This window comes from Urocitellus parryii, chromosome 4 (assembly GCF_045843805.1).
Source record: "Urocitellus parryii isolate mUroPar1 chromosome 4, mUroPar1.hap1, whole genome shotgun sequence".
NCBI lineage: Eukaryota > Metazoa > Chordata > Mammalia > Rodentia > Sciuridae > Urocitellus > Urocitellus parryii.
Genome location: NC_135534.1, coordinates 191456248 through 191476688, shown reverse-complemented (window position 1 = coordinate 191476688; position 20441 = coordinate 191456248). Strand labels below are relative to the sequence as shown.

Below are 20441 nucleotides of genomic sequence, written 5' to 3'. Positions count from 1 at the left end.
CCAAGGTTGCTTCATTTAAAGCAGTATTCTTATTTGCCAACAGAGTCGGAGAGAGGGAGTGATCTTCCTGGGGACATAGAGCTGGAAAGTGGCAACTCTAGGATTTGAATCCAATTCTGCCCAGATTAATAGGTCAGTAATAGATCTTAATAGATCAATGCAGGACATGCAGAAAACACTACATCCACGCTGGCTTTTAAAAATTATTATTATTATTATTATTATTGTTGTTATTATCATTATTATTATTATATTTCAAAGTATAAAGATAGGCCCAGATTGCTTTTTTGTGGCCTCAGCATGATCTTTTCAAAGATTCTGAAAGTTACCTCAGTTATTCTGGAAATTCAAATAGCTGTGTCACCAAAAGTGGATCATGGTGACAACCATTTTTATCATTGAAATGAGTCTGCACTGAGCATCCTGGTAAAGCATCCCATGCTGTGTGCTAGTATCCTGTAGGACTGATTCTACAAACAGGATTCCTAGGCTGAAAGGTGGGCCCATTTAAAGTTTTGATAATGCCGGGAAGCCCTCCCTAAGGTGTTTACACTTGCACCAACCACACCCGGGAGTCTTCATTTCCCCTCATCTTCCTTAGTATAGATATACCAATCTTTGAATTTTATACCAGATAGGTGAAAATATCTATTATATAATTTATGCTTCTTCAATTATTAATGGAGCTGAACATCATTTTGTATATTTCGTTGCATGTAAATCTATATTTTTCTGTATTTCTTCTTCTGAGAATTCTCCTTTCATATCATCAGCACATGTTTATCAAGTCCTCGTCCTTTTCTTATTAATGTGTAAGCATAGCTAATACCTTATGGACACTAACCCTTGATCTATTACATAGGTTACAGATGTTTTCTCCTTGTGGGTCTTGGGTCCTTTATCTTTGTTGTTTGTTTATTTAACCAAGTAGAGTTTCCAATTTGGGGCATGGCTGTCAATCCTTTTCTTTCTGACTTGTGGGCTTCATGTCATGTTTTGAAAGGCTTTCCTGACCCTCTAATTAAGCAAATATTTTTCTACATGGCAGTTTTGAAATTTGGCCTTCACATTTATATCTTTAATCATCTAGAATTTATCTCATTTGTAACCTGAAGAAAGACCTCAGGGTATTTCTTTTCAAAAGCGTAGCCAGTGGTTCCAGCCACTTTTTTTTAATATTTATTTCTTAGTTGTAATTGGACACAATGCCTTTATTTGTTTATTTTTACGTGGTGCTGAGGATCAAACCCGGTGCCTTCCACTAGGAGGTGAGCACTCTACCTCTAAGTCCCAGCCCCAGTTCCAGCCTCCTCGCTGAAACTTCGCCCTTCACCACTCTTAAAGATTTCTCTTTTTGTCGCACCCTGAAATTCCACATGTGCCCGCATCTGTTTCTACATTCCCCTGATCCAGTGGATTCTCAAACTCAGCTGCACATGAGAATCGCCTGGGTGACTGTGACTCTGCGTGTCGGGGTGATTCTGTCATCCAGACTGATGACATCAGAATCTCTGGAGCGTGGCCCAGAGGACAGTGCGTTTCACTCCTCGAGTTGCAGATCTGTCACTCCGAGGCGATGGTTCTCCACCTTGATGTCCCCAAATTACCTGGGGAACATGACCACCAGACAAACCCCAGACCCTCTTCTCTGTCTTCCCTAGTTGCCTTTCAGTGATTTTGACACCCCAATGTCTGATAGCCACTGGTCGATCTTCTGGAAGCTTCTTAACAGCTACACAGGCAACCGACTACAGCCAAATCTGGGCCAGGATCCTTGGCCAAGGCGGCGGCCCCTCCAGAAGGCCTGGGTCCTGCTGGGCTGGTGGGCTGAGCCTGGCCTACACGGGATCTTTTTTTCCCAGGCGGGAGCTCAAGGAAAGTCCCTTGGGGTCACCATCTGCTGAACCTGGCTTCCTAAGGGAGGCCCGCCCGGGCACTTGCAGCAGCCTGAGACTGTCCAGGCCACGGCGGGTGACGGAGGAGGATCCCAGTGGAAACCCGGGACTTGGAAACGCTGTTCCCGTGTGGTGTGGGATTCTGCACTGCGGATCGTTTCTCCCTGTAACCAAACCTGCTTATTACCAGCCCTCCAATTAGTTCCTTCTGAGGTTGATCAATTTAGCGTGGAGGTTGAGCATGTCTGTGAATTGACTCCACAATCATACACAAGAGGGCACAGAAAGCAGGGCCACTCGGCGTCGTTTTGTTCTGCTTTGTTCTGTTCCGTTTAAGCATCGACACCCCCAAAGCAATTCTTTTTCATGTTTTCTACACAAATCATCTACTTCAGCCCCGTCTTTGATCATGCGCTCCCCCAGAGCAGCTCGCTCCGTCCCCTCCCAGCCCTTTACTGCCTGGCGGAACCCTGGCCCCCGCAGGCAGGAGGCTCTCAACCTGAGCACACATGGGAAACCACCTAGGGAGCTCTATAAAGCTCCTGAAGCCCCAGCCCAATTAACAGGGCCCCTCTGGGCGGGGCCCCGCATGGGGAGCCCTGAAAACCCTGACACTCAAGTGCAGCTGAGGGTGGGACCCACAGAATTCTAAGCCAGGCCCAAATACCACTGTTCTGGGAAGCAACCTCTAATTTTTTTCTGCTCCTGCTGGAACATTCACACGTATCATGATTCTTCTCTTGTCAATAAAAGTGTTACCTTTATTTGTTCATTTGGGGAGAGGAAGTATAGGTAGCACTTCACAGGGACAAAAGGGGAGAAGAGGAGAAACCTCCCTCCCACCCTTCCTCCCTCAGTGACCCTTCCTGGAGGGAGTCTCTGCAGCATGCAGGTCCCCTCCTCTGCTCTCGAGAGCACTGTGACCCAAGGACCCTGCAGGAGGTCGAGGTCACAGAGGCCCAGTTTGAATCCTGCTTCTGTCATGGGTTTCCCATGTGAGGATGGACTAGTCATGTCACCTCTCCAGTCCTGTCTCCTTACAGAGATGGTAAGGTCTCCTCAAAGGAGGGCCTCTACCTTACAGAGAGGATACTCCCTGGGGTCTCCCATTGCAATCTAGCAAGCCACCCCAACACATAATGGCTTATAAAAGCAGCCATTTGTTTGTTCACAGTTTTGTGACTTGGGGATTCAGGCCTGGGAGGTTGTGGTCCAGGAGATGCCTCTTTGGAGTTCAGTTCCTGACTGGACTTTCCAGTCCAGCCCAATTCTGTACATGTGACTGACACATTGGGGTTCCTCTCTGTGGCCTCTCTCCTGGGGAGAAGCTCAGGCTTCCTCACAACATGGTCTCTGATGGTCCAAGTGAACAGCCCTCACAGCTGGACGTGAGCATGCGACCTGTCTGTCAAAGCCCAGTCAGTCCAGAATCAAGGGGAAGAGAAATACACACTTCCTCCTAATGAGAAAGTGACGTGGTCACACACACTGCACAGAGCACGTGGGACGGGATACTGTCATAGGTATCTTTGGAAGCACATTCCACCACAAAAGGAGTGAAGACAGTGTCCAGCGCACGGCAGCTGTCCAACTTATGTTAGTTCCCATTTTCTTCTCAGCACATGATTCCCTTGACTTCTTATTGTAGCTCCATGTTTATGGATGTCTTATAAGTCCGTCCCTCAGTGACAGTTTGTGCTGCTGTAATAGAATATCACAGATTGGATGCTTGTAAAGAATAGAAATCTGTGTGGCTCACAGTTCTGGAGGCCTGGAAGTCCAAGATGGAAAGACTGCCTCTGGTGAGGGCCTTCCTGCTGCATCAAGACATGGTGGAAGGCATCACCTAGGCAAGAGAGAACAAGAGAGGGCAAGAGGGGGCAAAAGGGGGCAAGACGGGGCAGAATTTGCTATTATAACAAAACTACCTGCATATTAATTCATCCATGAGGGCAGAGCCCTCAGGACCTAAATGCCTCCCATTTGGCCCCACCTCCAACTGGAGGTGCACTGGGTGCACATGGATGAATTTGGGGGGGGGGATTCATTCAAACCACAGCATTGGCCAAGAGCCTGTCCAGTGAACCCCAGTAAAAAATCTCAGAGGTGGCCATGAGGCAAACGTGCTGAATTCCTAAACTGCCAAGCTTGAGATTCTTCCTCTCTGACCTCTACTCTGACCCTCCCAGAGGTCACTGTGGACTGCTGTGTCCACAACCTGAAATCTCCTCCTTCTCTCTTGTTATCACATTGTCTCCCCGTCTTAATTCTCTGTGTTTGCTATTAATGAGCCACTCAGATATCACCGTGTGCCCTAAGCCTTCCTCAGGATCCCAGGCAGGAAGACAGAGCACTGCCTTGGAGCACAGCCTGGGTCACCAGGGACGTTCCCAGGCACTCGGTATGAACAGGGTGGGGAGAGGCAGAGGGCTCCAGGGGACAGCAGGAGTAGAGGCAGGACAGGTGAGAAAAGGATAACAGGACTCCCCCCAGGATGGACCACAGAGGGAGCAAGAAGGATTCCCAGACCAGACCAAGCAAGGTGTCAATGTCCTGGAATGAATGGATGCTCCATCCGCCAGACAAAAGATGGCCATTACAGTCATTTTTAGGAGAGGAGAGTCCTAGTTAGATAGGCAGCTTTGTGCACTGAGAGCAGAGAATAGGTTTCACAATGCAACAGCTTGGTACTTGGAGTTCTGAAACCCAGACAAGTAAAGCAAGTCCATGCACCCAAATCCCCCTTCCTGTTGAGGAGAAGGAAACTGAGACCTGAGAGAGGAAGGGGATTGCCCCACTGTGGGGACCACGGGCCCCTGGATTCCAGAGAATAAGTCTGATAGAAGTGCGTCTGACATTGAGAGATGTCTCAGCAGCAGAGGGGGTGATGATTGATAGGTCTGATGAATGCATCCCCATTATTATTGAAATTTATACATGTACCACCCGATCAAAGAATCTCAGTGTTGGAGTCTCATTCAGTATTCACAGCTGTTGTTTTTCAACGGGGAATCTGAGAGTCTGGCCCCTAGAATGATAGAGCTAAAATCTGGGGGCACCTTCCATAAAGCCTCCATTTGGAAATGACTCTCTGCTATTAATTTGCATGAGACCTGGGCAAGGTGTCTGCCTCTGAGCCATATTCTAAGCGGGGAACCAGGTCACAGACGAGGTGACCCAGCTCAGACCCTCTCACAGCTGAGCGGGCCCAGGTCCCTTTGACTGTTCACTCAGTCGTTCATTTGTTAACAGATACTTTGGAACGTCACCATTTGCCAGGGGCTGGGGCTGGTGCCAGGGCTGTAGCAGAATCGCAGTCAGCAGGACCCCGCTCTCCTGTGGCTTACTGTCTGTCATACCCAGCAGACAGGCCATAAAAGAAACAAGTAAACAACAAAATAAAAATAAACACGGCTTGTAAGAAGGGACAGGGTGCTATGAGAAGCACCCAGAGGGCAGCGGTTTGATTTAAGGAGGTCGTTTATTGAGAGCCTTGAGCCCGAGGTCATGCTGGGCACCAGCCTTGCTTGATAGAGTGATCCAAAATGCAAAGGCCAAGTGACCCAAAGCTGGCCCAGCAGCAGGCTGGCATGCATGCTAACCACCCGGCTGTCCTGGGGCTTTGTCTCCACAAACTTAGATGCGAATTCTCCAATGTCCTCACTCTGTTGCTTCCTAGGGGTGGAGCCTGAGACAAGGCCCCCTCTGGGCCTCGTTTTCCTGGTGTGTGTGATGGTAACAGCGGGACCCTTCCCACCCGGTCCATCCCACCTGCAAGGATTGGCTGAGTTAGGAGGTGCCACCATGTGTGGCATGAGTCTTGGCTATTGATACTCCCCCACAGCCCAGGTGGGGTCCCACTGACGCAGGAATTGAGAGACTGTGGTGTAGACTTGGCTGAGGGACAAGGGTTTCCCCTGGGGCCTACCTTGCTTTCGGGTCCCCAGAAGTTCACAGGCAAAGATTTACAGGCAAGTGGTTTCCTAGAGGTGAGGGGGACTCCGTAGGGAGTGGGGGGGTGAGAGGGAGGGGCCGCCTACCAAGGGTGGGAGTGCGTCAAGCCCACGGGCACCGAGGGTACCTGGAGCACCCAGCCCCCAGATATCCATGGAAGGGCAAGGGCCCTGGGCACGGACACACCAGCTCCCCTCGGTCACCCCCCAAAGGCCCTGGTGCTGGTACATGGAGGGCTTCGTTGTCAGCGAGGCCACCCTCCTTCCTGGCAGCCTCAGAAGTCCTCAGACAAGTGACGCAGGTTCCAGAAGCCGGGCAGAGACACTGCCGTGGCCCTCAGATGAGCTCAGGGGGTCCCCAAACAGAGCTGTGGCCTGCGAGACACTGTCGGGCCAGCATGGGGCCCGAGGGCTCTGGCCTCCGGGGAGCAAGGAGGAGACGGAAGGCCAGGCCGTCCGGTCCCTGGGGGTCTGGGGGTGCTGAGGGATTCGGGTTTCGCTCTGCAGTTTTGTGGCAGTAGGCAGTCCTGCAGGTGTCTGAGAAGGGACAGATACAAAACAGTGTCATCACTGAGCGGCAGGTCTACCCCAGGCCCAGGTGTCCTTGGAATCTGCCCAGCCTGACCCTGGGGTCCTCACTCCATGGCCCAGAACCTGACAAAAGGGTGGACCAACCAGGAGGTTTCCTAAAGGCACAAACTCTAAGGACAGCTTAGAAAGAATATGCTAGAGACCACGTGGCCAGGGAGTGGCACCTCAGGGACATTCTCCAGAAGCAGCAGGATCCTGCACTTCCTCTACCAACAATGGTGATGGTGACTGAGGAGTCAGACCCAGGCCAGAGCTGAGTCCTCTGTATGAGAGGCCAAGGCTTCCCCTTGCCCAGTCCCCCCTCTGAGCATAGGTCAAGCAACTACTGAAGACTGTAGGTTGAAGGTGAGCTTACCCTGCCACCGTTCCCGAGCATTCCCCCATCTCAGCCATCCCCTGGCTCTGCCACAAGGGACAAACTGTGGATGGGGGGACAGTGAGAGCCGCTGTCCCTTTGTGCACTAGAGGCACCAATGTGGCGAGGTCGCTGTGTCAGTTCCCATTGGGTTCCCTCTGTCCTCTGCAGGACGAAGAGGCCCATCTCCTTTACCAGAGGAGAGCACCAGAGCTGGGATTTTACCTGAGGGCTCTGAATATGCTGGATTAAGGAATTCAGACTTTTCAAAGTCCCCTGCTTGAGTGTCGAGATCCATCTGCCTGGGGAGAGGCCGGCGTTTTCATCAGACTGGTCTAGGGGAAGGAGGGAAGGAAACGGCCAGAAGTAGACACCTCTGAGCGTTGGCAGCACCACAATTTATAGATGAGACTCCAAACTGGGAGGAAAGGAAGTCGGAGCAGACACATCAGAAGGGAATAGAATACTCAGTGTTGACACGTAAACCACCTGGCGGTCCCCAAAGACACAGAAGAAAACACAGAGTGGCAGAGCTGCTCCCAACAGCTGCATTTAGCCGACAGAGGTAAATTGAGCTAGGGACAGGTGACAGGACCAGAGCCAGCTGGAACAGGAGTGGCCTTGTGTTCTGGACACCTGACAGAGCGTCCAGCCACGGCCAGTGGGGGCTGAGCTCTACAGTCTGCATGTGTGGGCATGAGTGTGTGTGCACACGTGTGTGTGTGCCTGTGCCCACTTGTGTATGTGTGCATGTTATAAAGGCACATGTGTGAGTTGCTAGACATTCAGCGAATGTGTACCTTGTGAGTACATGAGTGTGAATGCCATGTGAACATGTGTGCCTTTGTGCAATTGCATGCATATGTGTGTGCCTGTGTGTTTGGAGATCTGCTCTAACATCAGTCTTGCCTGCTCTTGCCATCGTGAGTGGCAAATCAGTGCAGGGCAGCTAAACGTCATGTCTTAAAACGTGGGCAGCATGGACTATGTACTGACAGCTGAGAGTCAAGCCTACAAACCCGGGCTCTTGCCCAGGTCGCTCATTGTTTGACTCTTAAAAGACATAAAGAGTTTAGGATCCACCTTTGAAACCAGGCTCCATGGCACACGCCTGTAATCCCAGCGGCAAGGAGGCTGAGACAGGAGGATCTCAAGTTCAAAGCCAACCTCAACAACAGTGAGAAATTAAGCAACTCAGTGAGGCCTTGTCTCTAAATAAAATGCAAAAGGGGGCTGGGATGTGACTCAGTGGTTAAGAAAAAGAAAACAGGGCTCCAGGTTTTGCCAGGAGAACAGCATGTGCCTCCCTCTCCTTCCTGCTTTGGTGACTCTGCTCCTGGCTCAAGCCCAGCTCCCTGCCTCATTCAGCCGCGTACCCTCGCTGCAGCTCCGAGATCCATCCTCCCTGCAGGGACCTTGGCCCAGGTGTTCTTCCCACACGAAGAACCTCCTCTTCTGCGCCCTGTGTCCCACCTACGTGTCACCTCCCTCCTTTCTTGGTTTACGTGTCCCCTCCTGGAAGCTGTCCCTACTCACTCATAGTTTATTTTTCTTCTTTCTTTTTCAGCAACTTTATTGAAATATGATTTACATACTAAACAGTTCTACGTTAAGTGTTCACTTCAGTGATTTTTTGATAAATTCCCAGGTTGTGCTACCATCACCCCAATTAATATGAGAAGGTTTTTCACTCCCCCAAAAAGAAAATCCATGACCATTAACAGTCACCACCATCCGCTAACCCCTAACCTACTCTGTCTCTGTAGAGTGACTTATTCTGGAGCATTCACATAAGTGGAATCATACATTACATGGCTTTTTGTGACTGGCTTCCTTCATTTAGAATAAAGAGCAAAGCTGTCCATCTTGCAGCAGGTATCGGCACTCTATCTTTTTCACTGCCAAATAACATTTCATCCTATTGATGTTTTTATCCCTGTCAAATTCATATTTGGGTTGTTTTCATCCACTTTTTGGCTATTGTAAGTAATGCCACTATAAACATTGGTTTAAGTTTTTGTGTAGACGTATGATTTTATTTCTCTTGGGCATGCACCCAGGCAGGGAATTTCTGGGTCAGATGGTGACAGTAGGATTAACTCTTTGACGAACTACCAAACTCTTCCCAATTGGCATCGCACGAGAGCGTCAGCTTCTCCATCCTCTCCACATTCTGTCTTCTTGATGGCAGCCAGCATCCTGAGCGTGAAGAGGTGTCTCCTTGGGTGTGGATTTGCATCTCTATGATGGCTAGTGATGCTCAGGATCTTTTGTGTGCCTCTTGGCCATTTGTATATCTTCTTCAGAGTTGTGTCTATTCATAGTGCTTTGCCCATTTTTTTTTACACTAATTTGTCTTTTTGTTGTTGAGTTGTGGACATTCTTAATGTATTGCTGAATACTAGACTCTATCAGATAAACAATTTGCAAATATTTTCTCTCTATGGGTGGTCTTTTCACTTCCTCGATGATACAAAACATTTCATTTTGATGACATCCAATATATGTATTCTTTTTGTCATTTTTGCTTTAGGTGTCATACCCTAGAAGCCATTATCTAACTCAAGGTCACAAAAAATATATTCCTATGCCTTCTTCTAAAAGCTTTGTAGATTTTGCTGTTATATTTAGGTTTATGATCCTTTTTGAGCAGGAAGCAAATATTTATTGAGCAGCTACTGTGTGCTGGGCACTGCTCCAGGTCTGGGTGTGTGCACCTCAATACACTAATGGACAAAGTGGGTGACCTGTCTGTCCTTGAAGAGTGACACCCCAGTGGAGGAAAACAGGGAAACAGCCAAATGGGTAATCTGAGCTAGCACTGGAGCTAAGGACTGCAACCATGTTCAGAAAGCTGGTAGTTTTGTGTGGCACGCTCTGGAACAAATGTTATGGGTGGTGGGGGGACACAAGGTCACATACTGGCTAAAGGGACTTCTTCAATCAACCTGGGTTACTTATTATAATTAATTATGGTAATATTTGATTTAATGAATAATTATGATGTTTCTGGGCAATCACTATTAGTATAATTAATATCATCATTAATAGTATAATTAATATCATCATTACTTATCTCAGTTTACTGTGAGATGATACCAGTCCCCACTCCTGGGCCCTGGGCAGACATGATCAATCAATCAGGATGCTCTCACCCCCTAAGCCCCTTGGTGTCCTCAGAATCCTTCTCCACCACACACTTCCGGTAGCCACTACCACTCTGGGGCTGGCAGCCAGGCTGTCCCTGGAGGAGCACAGTGCCTTTCTGCACTGTAGGGTCTGTGCTCCTGTGCCCACAGGAAGCAGAAAGTAGCAGAGAGTGCTCGGAAGCCCCTGAGCAGGGTCTGGTGTTAAGCTCTAAACCTTCTTAGATTAGATAATCCACACGAGGATTCTCACAGGAAATGGCCTCGTGGTCTCTGTGAACAGCTCTGCCCTTCGATGGCTATTTCTGCCTTTGGTTTTGATAAGATAGAATCTCAGTTAATCCGTTTCTCTGTTGGGCTCCTCTAAAACTTCTCCATAATCTTCATTATCTCCTACCTTGCGCTTTTGTTAGGACTCTACTGAGCCAGAGTCACCCAAGGCCTCGGCGGGGCTCTAAGCAGAGGGGATAAAACCCCAAGCAACTCAGAGTGTCCTGTGTTTGGGGACCAAGGTGGCTGTCATGTACCTAGCTGGACTCTCGGGCTCCTGAGTCGCAGGAAAACCCCAGCTCTCTAAAGAAGGCCCACGGCTACTCTGTGGGACCCGCCAGCAACAGGGAAGAACCCAGCTCCAGCTATCAGTGGGCCACGTGGGTTTCTGTACCAGGAATCAGCACTTCAGAATCTTAACAGGAATTTTGAGTGGTCTCTGTCTGAAACTGTAGATAGGTTCATCTTGCAGGTCACCTCCGATCCTGTACCCAGGGAGAGGAGGATCAACCAGGCCACTGTGTTTGAGGCCTCTCTGTTGTGGAAACAGCGCTCCACCAGGCATCTGAGACCTGGGCCATGTGTCATCAGGCAAGCCATGCCACCTCTCCGCATCTCAAGGTTTTTTTTTTTTTTTTTTTTTTTCTAGATTAAAAAAAAAAATGGTGGAGTTGACAATTAGGCCCCTGCAGATCTGAGCTGGCTTCTGAACTCGTGTCCACTTGGGCAACAGGGACTGCTTGGTGGCAGTGTTCACTTTGGTAGGGATGAAGAAGAGGTATATTTCTAATGAGATCGTCACAGTTCACATCTGCTAGGTCTACCCAAGTCCCCACCAGCACATGGGCCTGTTTAACTCTAAACTGATTTAAATGAACTAAAAATTAAAAGACAGGACTTCAGGACATTGGGCACTTTCAAGGGCTTAATAGCCATGGTGGCTAGCGGCATCTGGATTGGAGCACGCAGATCAGAAACATTTCATCATCTTAGAACATTCTAACGGACAGCGCCGGTGTAGGAGATTCCCGTCTGCCTTAGTGTTACAATTCACTGAGATGAGGAGAAGGGGGCTAACAAGATGGGCAGCTTCGGTTCCTTCTGAACTAGGCACTCCTCGGGACTCCTTTCTGCCCACCACGCTGTCAAAGAAAACGCTATGTTTCCCTTTTTCTAAATAGGAAAACTGTGGCCCGAGGAGCTAAGTAATTTGCCAAAGTTCCTCAGCTGGCCACAGGCCCCACTGCATGGCACAGTGGCAACTGGGCAGGGACAACGGAGCATTTGCACTCTCCAGATGGGGAGACAGAGGGTCCGAGAAGTCACATGATTTGGGGTAGGCTTCCCCTGTCTGCAGCGGTTTGCAAGACCTCTCCCCAGGGCTTCCTGAAGCTGGTCCAGGGCTCCTGTCTGGGAAGTGGCACATCAGTGAGGGAAATGAACAGGTCTAATTTGCTAGTTGACAGCATTTCCCTAGTTGGAGATAAGGGTCCATCTGAGTCTGTGCTATCAGTGATGAATACATTACAGCACTGCAGTTTCTCCTGGAGGTCTCCGGCCCATTCCATGGTCTAGAACTGCTTACCCGGTTGTACCCACTGGCCCATCCCCAAACTCAGTCTTGCCTGATCTCATGGCCAACACTGCTCAGTGATTTTTTTTTAATGTACTTTTTATGGGAAGGCTGTCCTGGAGAGGAGTCTGGTGTGTATAGGCTCCCTGTGATCTGAAATTCCCTTTCCCTGTGTCCTGTGAACCACAAGAAGCAGCAGGCTGAGGAGTCCGGCACAGGAACATATTTTGAGAGAGAGAGAGAGAGAGAGAGAGAGAGAGCCCACATTCACAGTGGATTGTTATAGCCGTTCTATTTTATTGGTTCTTGTTGTTAATCTCTTAAGTGCCTGCTTTACAAATTAAACTTCATCCTAGTACCTGTGCACAGGAAATAATGAAGTACATTTAGGTTTCCGGACTTTTCCAAGGTTCCAGGCTTCCATTGGGTGTCCCGGAACGTATTCCCCATGGATAAAGGGGGTCGCTATTCTGTGGGTGGACGCGTATTTCAATATCTGAGGCTGTCTCACTAGATCAGAGAAATGTGGGAACTTCTGAATGAAGCAGTCCTCTATCTTCTTCCTCAGACCGTGGCGGGATCAGAACTTCTTGTCGTTAGGGACTTTGCTAGCCAGGACACAAAATGGGTCTTGGCTTTCATGACAACTTCAGTGGATTGGTGGTGACTACCTGGAGGGCTTGAGAGAGAAGGATTCTGAGGACATCAAGAACTCCTGATCGATGATGCATGTCTGTCCAGGGCCCAGGAAAGGGGAATGACAACATCCCACAGCAAAATGAGATCAGCAGTAATGAGGGGTCACAACAACAACAGTGGTCACAACAACACCTTCCTGGTCCAGTGGTCAGGAACAGCAGGCGCCGTCATGGATGCGAAGGCGCTTGGTGCACTGGATGGAGGGACTTGTATTCAATGCTCCCGTGGATTCTTCGTCTTTAGGGAAGGAAGAAAATAGAGTTTTTCAGTTTTTTTTGAGGAAGTTGTAGCCCTTCCAGATGTTCCCTCTTGGACACTGACCATCCATTGAGGACCACTGGGAGAAGACACAGCGTCCAGGGCTGAAAGTGCTTGGATTGCCTAGTAGGTGCCCCCAGGAAGCACCTCTCAGTGTCAGGGATGTGGCTCTGAGAGAGGAGGAGTGCCCAGTTCAGGGGATTTCATAAGCAGGTCATCGCTGTAGGGCCCTCCTGCTGGGTACCTCTGGGAGGCACAGTGTAGGAAGGACTGGGCACTGTCCCACCCCAGTGAGGGAGCTGAGGTCCTTTTCCACCAGCTCCATCCACCCAGTGGCTGAGGGCTGCTCTTGGGGGGACTAACTCGGACTTCCTGGCCATTCCCACACGGAGGACATGCACGCTCCTGCGGTCAGAGAAGGCACCAGGGCGGACAGTTCCAGGTGCCCGAGTCAGGGCGAGTGGGTGCACATGGATCCAGGAAGTGCTGCGGGGTCATCAGAAGGAATCACAGAAGCTTCCACCCCATCAGCCACCCCCGTGCCAGGAGGGGGAAAATCGACATAGAGAAGGCAGGAGACCTCACAAGCTCCGGGTAGTACAATAACCTTGATCCCAGTTACTGGGAGGGGCTCTGCATGATTATCTCCAAGCCTTGCCAGCACCCTCAAGGTAGATGTTACTATTCCTTTTTATAGTTAAGAAAATTGGGTTCAGAGAGGTGAGAAATTTGCCTAAGGACGCCAAGCATGAGTGACCCAGAGAGAATGCAAACCCAGGTCTGACTTCCTATCCTGGCATCTTCTTAAGGCTCCACAGAGCCAGCGGGAGTCTCCAGGAAAGGCTAGAGTTTTGCCCTTGACCCCAAAGTCAAGACAGGAAGTGCCCCCTGGGTCAAGGGCCTCAGCCTGGCAGGTCAGTTAACACCCCCCCCCCCAAGAACTCAGAGCTAATCCACCGGTGGGCACCTCTGCTTGCCCAGAGGGCTACACCTCATCCTCAGGGAACAGCATTGGGAGCAGTTGGGAGAGATTGGGAACTGAGGCCAACAGGAGAGCTCAATGGGGACATCCTAGTGCCACTGACGCAGGAAGGCAAGGTGCTGCAGAGAGTCTGCAGAGCCAGACCCTGCTGCTGATCAGCTGGTGCCCTGGGGAAAGGCACCCAGGGCCACAGCCTCACTATCCCCACTTGCAAAATGAAGTGACAGTCACATCAGTCACACTTAATGGGCACATCTTGTACCAGTCACCCTCCTGATGACTTCCTGTGCATGAACACAGTCACATTCTCAAACTAAGGGCCGTAGGTGCTACAAACACCAACCCCACTGCCCACAGGATGAAGCTGCGGTTCTGAACTCTGACTGACTCCCCCAAGGTCATCCACCCGGGATTAGAGCAGGCGGCTTGTCCCCTTAACTCCAAAGCAGCCCCTTCCCCCATATAATGTAAGCCCAGAATCCTTGCTTACACGGGTTTCGACGTCTTTCCCTCATTCTTGGGTTAGGTACCGTGATGGGTCTCCAAGTGTCCAAAGAGGGAACAGATCAGAGGCGCCCAAGTCAGGCCAGGTGGAGGACAGAAGAGGTCCTGGGGCTCAGGAGAGGACGTGCAGGTCACTGGGAGCAGCGGCTCCCACCCTCTGTGCCCAGAGCGGAGGCCACGCCCCTCCTGGAAGCTCCTGGTGACTCCTGCCCCCCCCCCCAGCAGCCAGCCCCGCCCCTCCGGGAGCGTTGAGGGGAAGGGGGCGGCCGAGACTGGCTCCTAGAGGATCCCTGGGCCCGGGAAAAGCGACAGACGGTGGAAGAAGGGGAAGCAGATGCGGGAGGGGACCCCGAGGACATGGCACTGAGCTGCTAGAAGCCAAGAAGGTGACAGTGATCCGCTAGTGTGGGTGGCCCCAGAGGGCGTGGTGGCTACCGAGCCCCACCTGTATCTGTTCGTGTCACCCTCCACCTCCCCACCCCCAACACAGACAGCAACAAGTCCCCAACTGGGACACAGGGCCAGAGCAGGGAGGAGCCCGACAGCAAGGGCAAGTGGCGTTGGGTCCCCAAGGTACCCTGCGCAGGAGGAACCCGGGCCCTGGCAAGGAGAGACCCGGGGTCCTCATTCCCCGGGGAGGGTGTTCTTTCTAAAATAGGTGAGGCCAGGCCAAGGCCCCAGCCCCCGTCCTCCCCCCCCTTCCTCCTTTGTCCTCCGTCCTCCCTGCCCTCCTCCCTCCTCCCTCTTCGTCCTCCCCACCCTCCTCCCCCTCTCCTCTTCCCAGGCGTTATCCCCTGCTTTCCTGTGGCCTCCAGAAACCTAGGCGTCTCAGTCCCCTCTGAGCCAGTACCCACTCCACGCTGCCACAGGGCTCTGACTCGGCCACGCTGACCTGTGGATCTTCTCAAGTGGGATCAACACAGTCCTACCCCAGGGCCTTGGCATTGGCTCTTCTCCCATCTCTCCCCAGGCCTCAGCTCAAATGTCACCTGCAGGGAAAGGCTGTCCCTGGCAACGTGTTGCACTGTTGTATTGTCTTCAAAGCCCTTGTCATTCACTAACATCCCCTCCACGTGTTGGTGTCCCCCCACCCCCGCCCATCTCTGCTACCCTCTTGCCCCTTCCTGGACTACTCTGCCCTCATGGCCAGCGGCCCTTGTTCATTGGCTCACCGCGGGTGCAGAGTAGGCGCCTGGTTATCTATTGGTGAAATAATCCTAAGGGCCTCCGCGTGCCTCTGCATCTTGTGCATCTGTTTGGAGCCACAGTAGAGACCCAGATGGGTTATTTTCCCTTGTTAATTACTGCAGAGTAATTATAGTAAGAAGTGTAACTAAAGCATCCATTAATGGGGAAAAAGAAACAGATTTCGTGCGCTGGCTCACAGAACACTTGAACTGGCCTCCCTGCAGCCTCCTACGATTCCCGAGCCGGAGTTGGAGCCCTGATCCCTGCTGATTCTCACTGCCTTCCTGGAAAGTACCCCCAGGCCCCGTTCTCCCCACAGAGGAGGTGCTGGGCTGGGGGAGCCTGGGTCCTTCTGAGGTTGAAATTTTGATTCTGTGTCACCCGGAAGAGCCGGGAGGCACTGGGCCAGTGACTTCCCCCCAGAGGGCTCTCTGAGCCTCAATTCCCCCACCTTGAAATGGGAATAGGCATACCTCCTTGCCCGTGGGGTCAAATACGCTGGGCGTCCCCCAGCGAGGTTCCGCCTAGTTGACTCCCTGCTCTGCAGTCACAGTGATGTACAGAAAAGTCGCGTTCCCCGCTCTCCCACCTGGGGCCCTCCTGGGACACTCCTTCCCAGGAGAAATGGGAGGCGTTCATTGGTCCAATTCTGGTGCCCCGCAGAACCAGGCTGATTTTGACAGGGCTGGTGAAAAATGTCTTTAATATGGTTGCTCCAAGCCCAGGGTTTCTGATAGGGGGTGCGTTGGGCAGGGTGGGAGTGTCACATCTCAACGAGGGGGCTGTGCAGCGTGTCACAGGCCGCTTACATCTCTGCTGCCCTGGCCACACCCACGTGCCAAGTGCCAGTTGTGTCCACTCAGCAAAGAGAGAAGCACAAGTGCCCCCCGAGGGGCAGTCCCAACAGGAACTGACCTTGTGAAGCTCAAATGAGGCAAGGAAGGAGGAGACTGATGTAAGCAGTAAAGTACAGGGAGGCGTGGTCATGGCCAAGCGTCCAGACCTACCCATTGGTCATTTGCAGCTGGCCTGGGGCGGATCTCAGGCCTGAGTTTTGCCTTCCCGCTGACCCTGAAGCGCCCTCTTGTGGCCATCCGTGGTAGCGGCAGGGCTTCCAACTTGATCTTCCTTCTCAATCTTTCCCTTGTTTTTTCTTCTTGATTTTTATAAAAAGTCCTCTTTAATTCAGTACCACAATTTTTATTAGTGTGATGTCCCCTCAAATAACCAATTTTCTGTTTTCCAAAGCATTGAGATGAAGAGGCAATCTTGTTTTGGTCCTATCTTTAAGAATTACACATTTATCTTGCTTTTTGAAAGAAATTCTTTAAATATATATTTTTAGTCGTGGATGGACACAGAACACTTAAACCAGAGCTGGGCCTCCCTGCAGCTCCGAGGTTCCCGAGCCTTTCGACACAATGCCTTTGGATGGAACCCAGGGCCCCACCCGTGCTAGGCGAGCCCTCTGCCAGGAGCCACCACCCAGCCCTTATCTGGCTTTTTAAAAACCATCACACAAAATTCTGAAAATTCAAAAGAAAGTGAAAAGAAGAAAGTCAAACTCGACAGTAAGCCCCCGAGCTCCGTATGGAAGCCCAGTAGGAGAAAGGAATCAGCTCAGAGCCTTTACAGGTGCTGATCTAGAAATGAGCAGGTCCACAAGACGCTTTGCCGATTTGAACTCAATTCTGAGCTTGCGAAGGAGGGTGGACGGCTGGCCTGGGAACAGATCAGATGCAGCCCTTGGTCGTTAACTCTTTCTCTGTCCTTCTTCCCACCCCCCTGACCCCCTCCCAGCTGAGAACTCCCCACAGCACAGTGGGTGGAATGTGCTCTGTGGGGTCTGGTCCACCCACCCGTCACCCATCCACCCACCCATTCATTCCACAGTGCTATTGTCCACCGATTTAGGGCCAGATTCTATAATGGTACCTAGAGATTCAGGGAAAAGAAAAGAAAAACAAACAAACAAACTTGAGACACAATCACTGCCCTCCAAAGTCATGGCTAGAGAGCACACAATTAGATGGACGGTCAACGAGCACCTTGCTTGGGGGAAACCTGGAGGCTAATGCTGGATCAATTATAGGACCTTCAGCCTCGGCCCTCTGTAGGCCTCAGTTTTCCCATCTGTAAAATAGGAATGATAATGGTACCTGCTTCATTAAATAATGGTGACCGTCAATCAAGTGGAGGTAAATCACCCGGGCGAGACAGGGGGTACAGGGAGCCTGCGCCTACTCAGTACTGCCTCTCTTCCTGCTGAAGTCTTTCTTCAGACCCTGGAGATTGAACTTGACCATGGCCCCCTATGAGGTCTGGATGCCTGTTGGACTTTGGGGAAGATCACAACATTTTACGTGTGGTCAGTGCCAGAAAGGGTCCTAGAAATCATCCAACGGAGCCCCCTTATTTTAAAGGAGAAGAAAGTAAGGGTCAGAAAAGGAAGGGATTGCTCCCAGGTCACACAGCAAATCCCAAAGGCTATAAGTTTGGTCGTCAAGTTCTCAGTCTCTGTAGAGATCTCCTGCCCTTGCACACAAGGCTCCGCTACTGACCACGGGGCACATTAGCTCAGCTCTCCGTGTCTCAGTACCTTCATCTGTAAAATGGGCACAGTCACCACCCTTGACCTCAGGTCAATGGGAGAATGACCTTAACTGGCTCCCATTCTGGGGCTCTGTCTTCTCTACCTGGCATTTGCCTAGCTCGGAATTTTAGGAAAGCAATTCTTCATTCTGAATCTGCACTTTTTGTACCAGGAACCGTGGGTCAGGACTTGGCTCAAGTTTTTCCACAGATGTAAAGGCCTCTTGGTGGAAACCTTGGGCAGAGAGAAAACGGGCTCTGCTCTAGGTGGCAGAGGAGTAAATTATGATCAAAGAGAGCTGAGATCAAAACCGTGCCAGCTCCCTTGCCCCGGATTAACCTTGCCCTGCATCGACTCATTGAACTTGGCTGAATCATATTTTAAGAGAAAAAAAAAAAAAAAGATTGTGTCTTGGTCACTAATAGCCATTGCCTGTCCTGGCTTGCCCAAGATGAATTATACTTGTTTAAGGTCAAACACAAAATACCAACAATTGCATCAAAACATCAGATTAAATAAAAATAAAAATAAGCAACCATCAGAATAAGTTAGCATGGCGGGGCGGGGGACTCTTGCCGGCCAGGGCCACCCCTCAGCATTTCCTCTTTAATTTCAAAAATAGCTCTGCTCTCCGAAGCCTATCAGGGGTCACCCAGATGGAAAAGAAATCCCTCGAGATGGGTTGCAAACTCCAGTTGATCCATTTCTCTTTTGATATCACAATGGAAAATCACCAAGGCCACATGGAGAATAATGATTTTCTGTACATTCCTGTAAACAAAAGAACATACAATTTTCCTTTTCTCCCCAGGAGAGTGTTGCTTTATTTTCTTTTCTTTTTTTTTTTTTTTTTCTTTTTCCAGTTTAGGGGAAATGTTAAGATCACTTATGGAGGTTGTTGAAATGTCATGAAATCAAAGATACCATATGAAGAAAATGTAAAGAAATATTTAGAAAAGAAAAATAAATAAGTAAATAAAGCCGGTGGAAGGGGCTGGGTGTGTGGCGAGCCGGGCTGTTCTATTTCATTATAAGGTTCCTGTGTTTTCAGGAAGCCAGCGCCAGGGGAAGGAGAAGTGGAAAATTCCAGAAGGGGAAGGAGGCCAGTCTCCCGTAGAGGTCGGAAGCACCCATTTCAGGCTGATAAGGCCTCCTGTGTTCTTGCGTGATTGATGTGTAGGCTGTTTTCTAGAACAGTCATGGCTCAGGATGTGATAACGCTGTACCAGGGGCGGGCCACGGGAGGAAGGGGGACAGACTCTGCTTTCAGCTCAGGCAAACTTGGGTCCACGTTGACCTCCCCAGACCTGGCTGTCCTTGTCAGCAAAATGTGATGTTTCTTGTTGCCGGGGTGTTTGGAAGCTCCTAGAACAGAGCCTGAGACATCCAACAGAGCCTGAGCGCCACCCTGCTCACCAGAGTACCGCCGACACACGTTCTCTGACACGTGGAACTTTCTTTGATTCCCCCCAAACTTCTGGCTCCTACTTCATAGATTAAGAGCTTTTCATCCCTTTCAGATGATCCTCTTCTTGATTAAGAGCATGGGCATGCCGAGGGACAGCAAGTCCCAGGCTCAAGTCCCAGCTCCAGGCAATGTCACCAGCCGATGACATCCTGCAGAAGATTCCCCCTGGGTCTCCTCAGCCTCCCGCTCTGTGCTTCAGCCTTGCCCCTGGACATTGCAAGCTCTTTGCGGACACCACTCTGATGCCCACGAGGGGAGGAAATCCCCACAGTCCGTCTACCCAGGGAGGTTGGCCAGAGTTCCATAAAGTGACTTTCCCCAGCAGTCTCACCTTTCTCCCCATGTCCTCGTTTGCCTTTCTCCCCGAGGGACAAGCACCACTGCTCCTGTCAGCTCCGGGAGAGGTCAAGGAACAGGAGCCCTGTGGTCAGGGGTGTGAGGTCTCAGTAGGTCCCCAGCCGAGAGCCAGCAGGGATCATGGGAGATTGCAGATCTTTATCTCCACTAGGTCCCTGACTTGGGCCTTGTAAAAAGGGCAAGGCCAGGAGAGAAGGATATGGATGGAAGAGCCCTGTACCGTGAGTCAGGAGACTCTGGCTCCAGATCCAACTCGACCTGGTGACCTTGAACGTGGCCTCAGTTTCCCCATCTGTACAAAGGGAAGTTGCATGGGGCCAGTGCTCCTCAGAGTCTATTCCACAGAACTCTTAAATGCCCTTGGCAACAAGAGTTCCTGGGGTCCTATAACTCTGGAAAACACAGAGGGTCAAACATTACCCTTCTTTGGTGACGCCCAGTATGTATCAGAGGGTCTGAGAAGCCCTGTAGGAAACACTTCATGCTTCTCACTGAACTCTAAGCCCCGAGCAGGGACTTATGTCTGCACAGACCCCAGGACACAGGTGGTTAATGATCATTTGTGGGTGAATGAATCGGGGAACTTTTCCTAACGCTGTCTTTCCCACA

General features: G+C 50.7%; 1 long non-coding RNA gene across 1 annotated transcript; it reads right to left on the bottom strand.

Annotated features, from left to right (window-relative positions):
• Nucleotides 1–2783: 2783 nt before the first annotated feature.
• Nucleotides 2784–7159, bottom strand: LOC113186006 (uncharacterized). Its single transcript, XR_003301210.2, has 3 exons — nucleotides 7020–7159; nucleotides 5824–6385; nucleotides 2784–3741 (listed from the first exon to the last, which is right to left on the bottom strand). It is a non-coding gene; the product is annotated as an uncharacterized LOC113186006 (long non-coding RNA).
• Between the last annotated feature and the right edge of the window lie 13282 nt (nucleotides 7160–20441).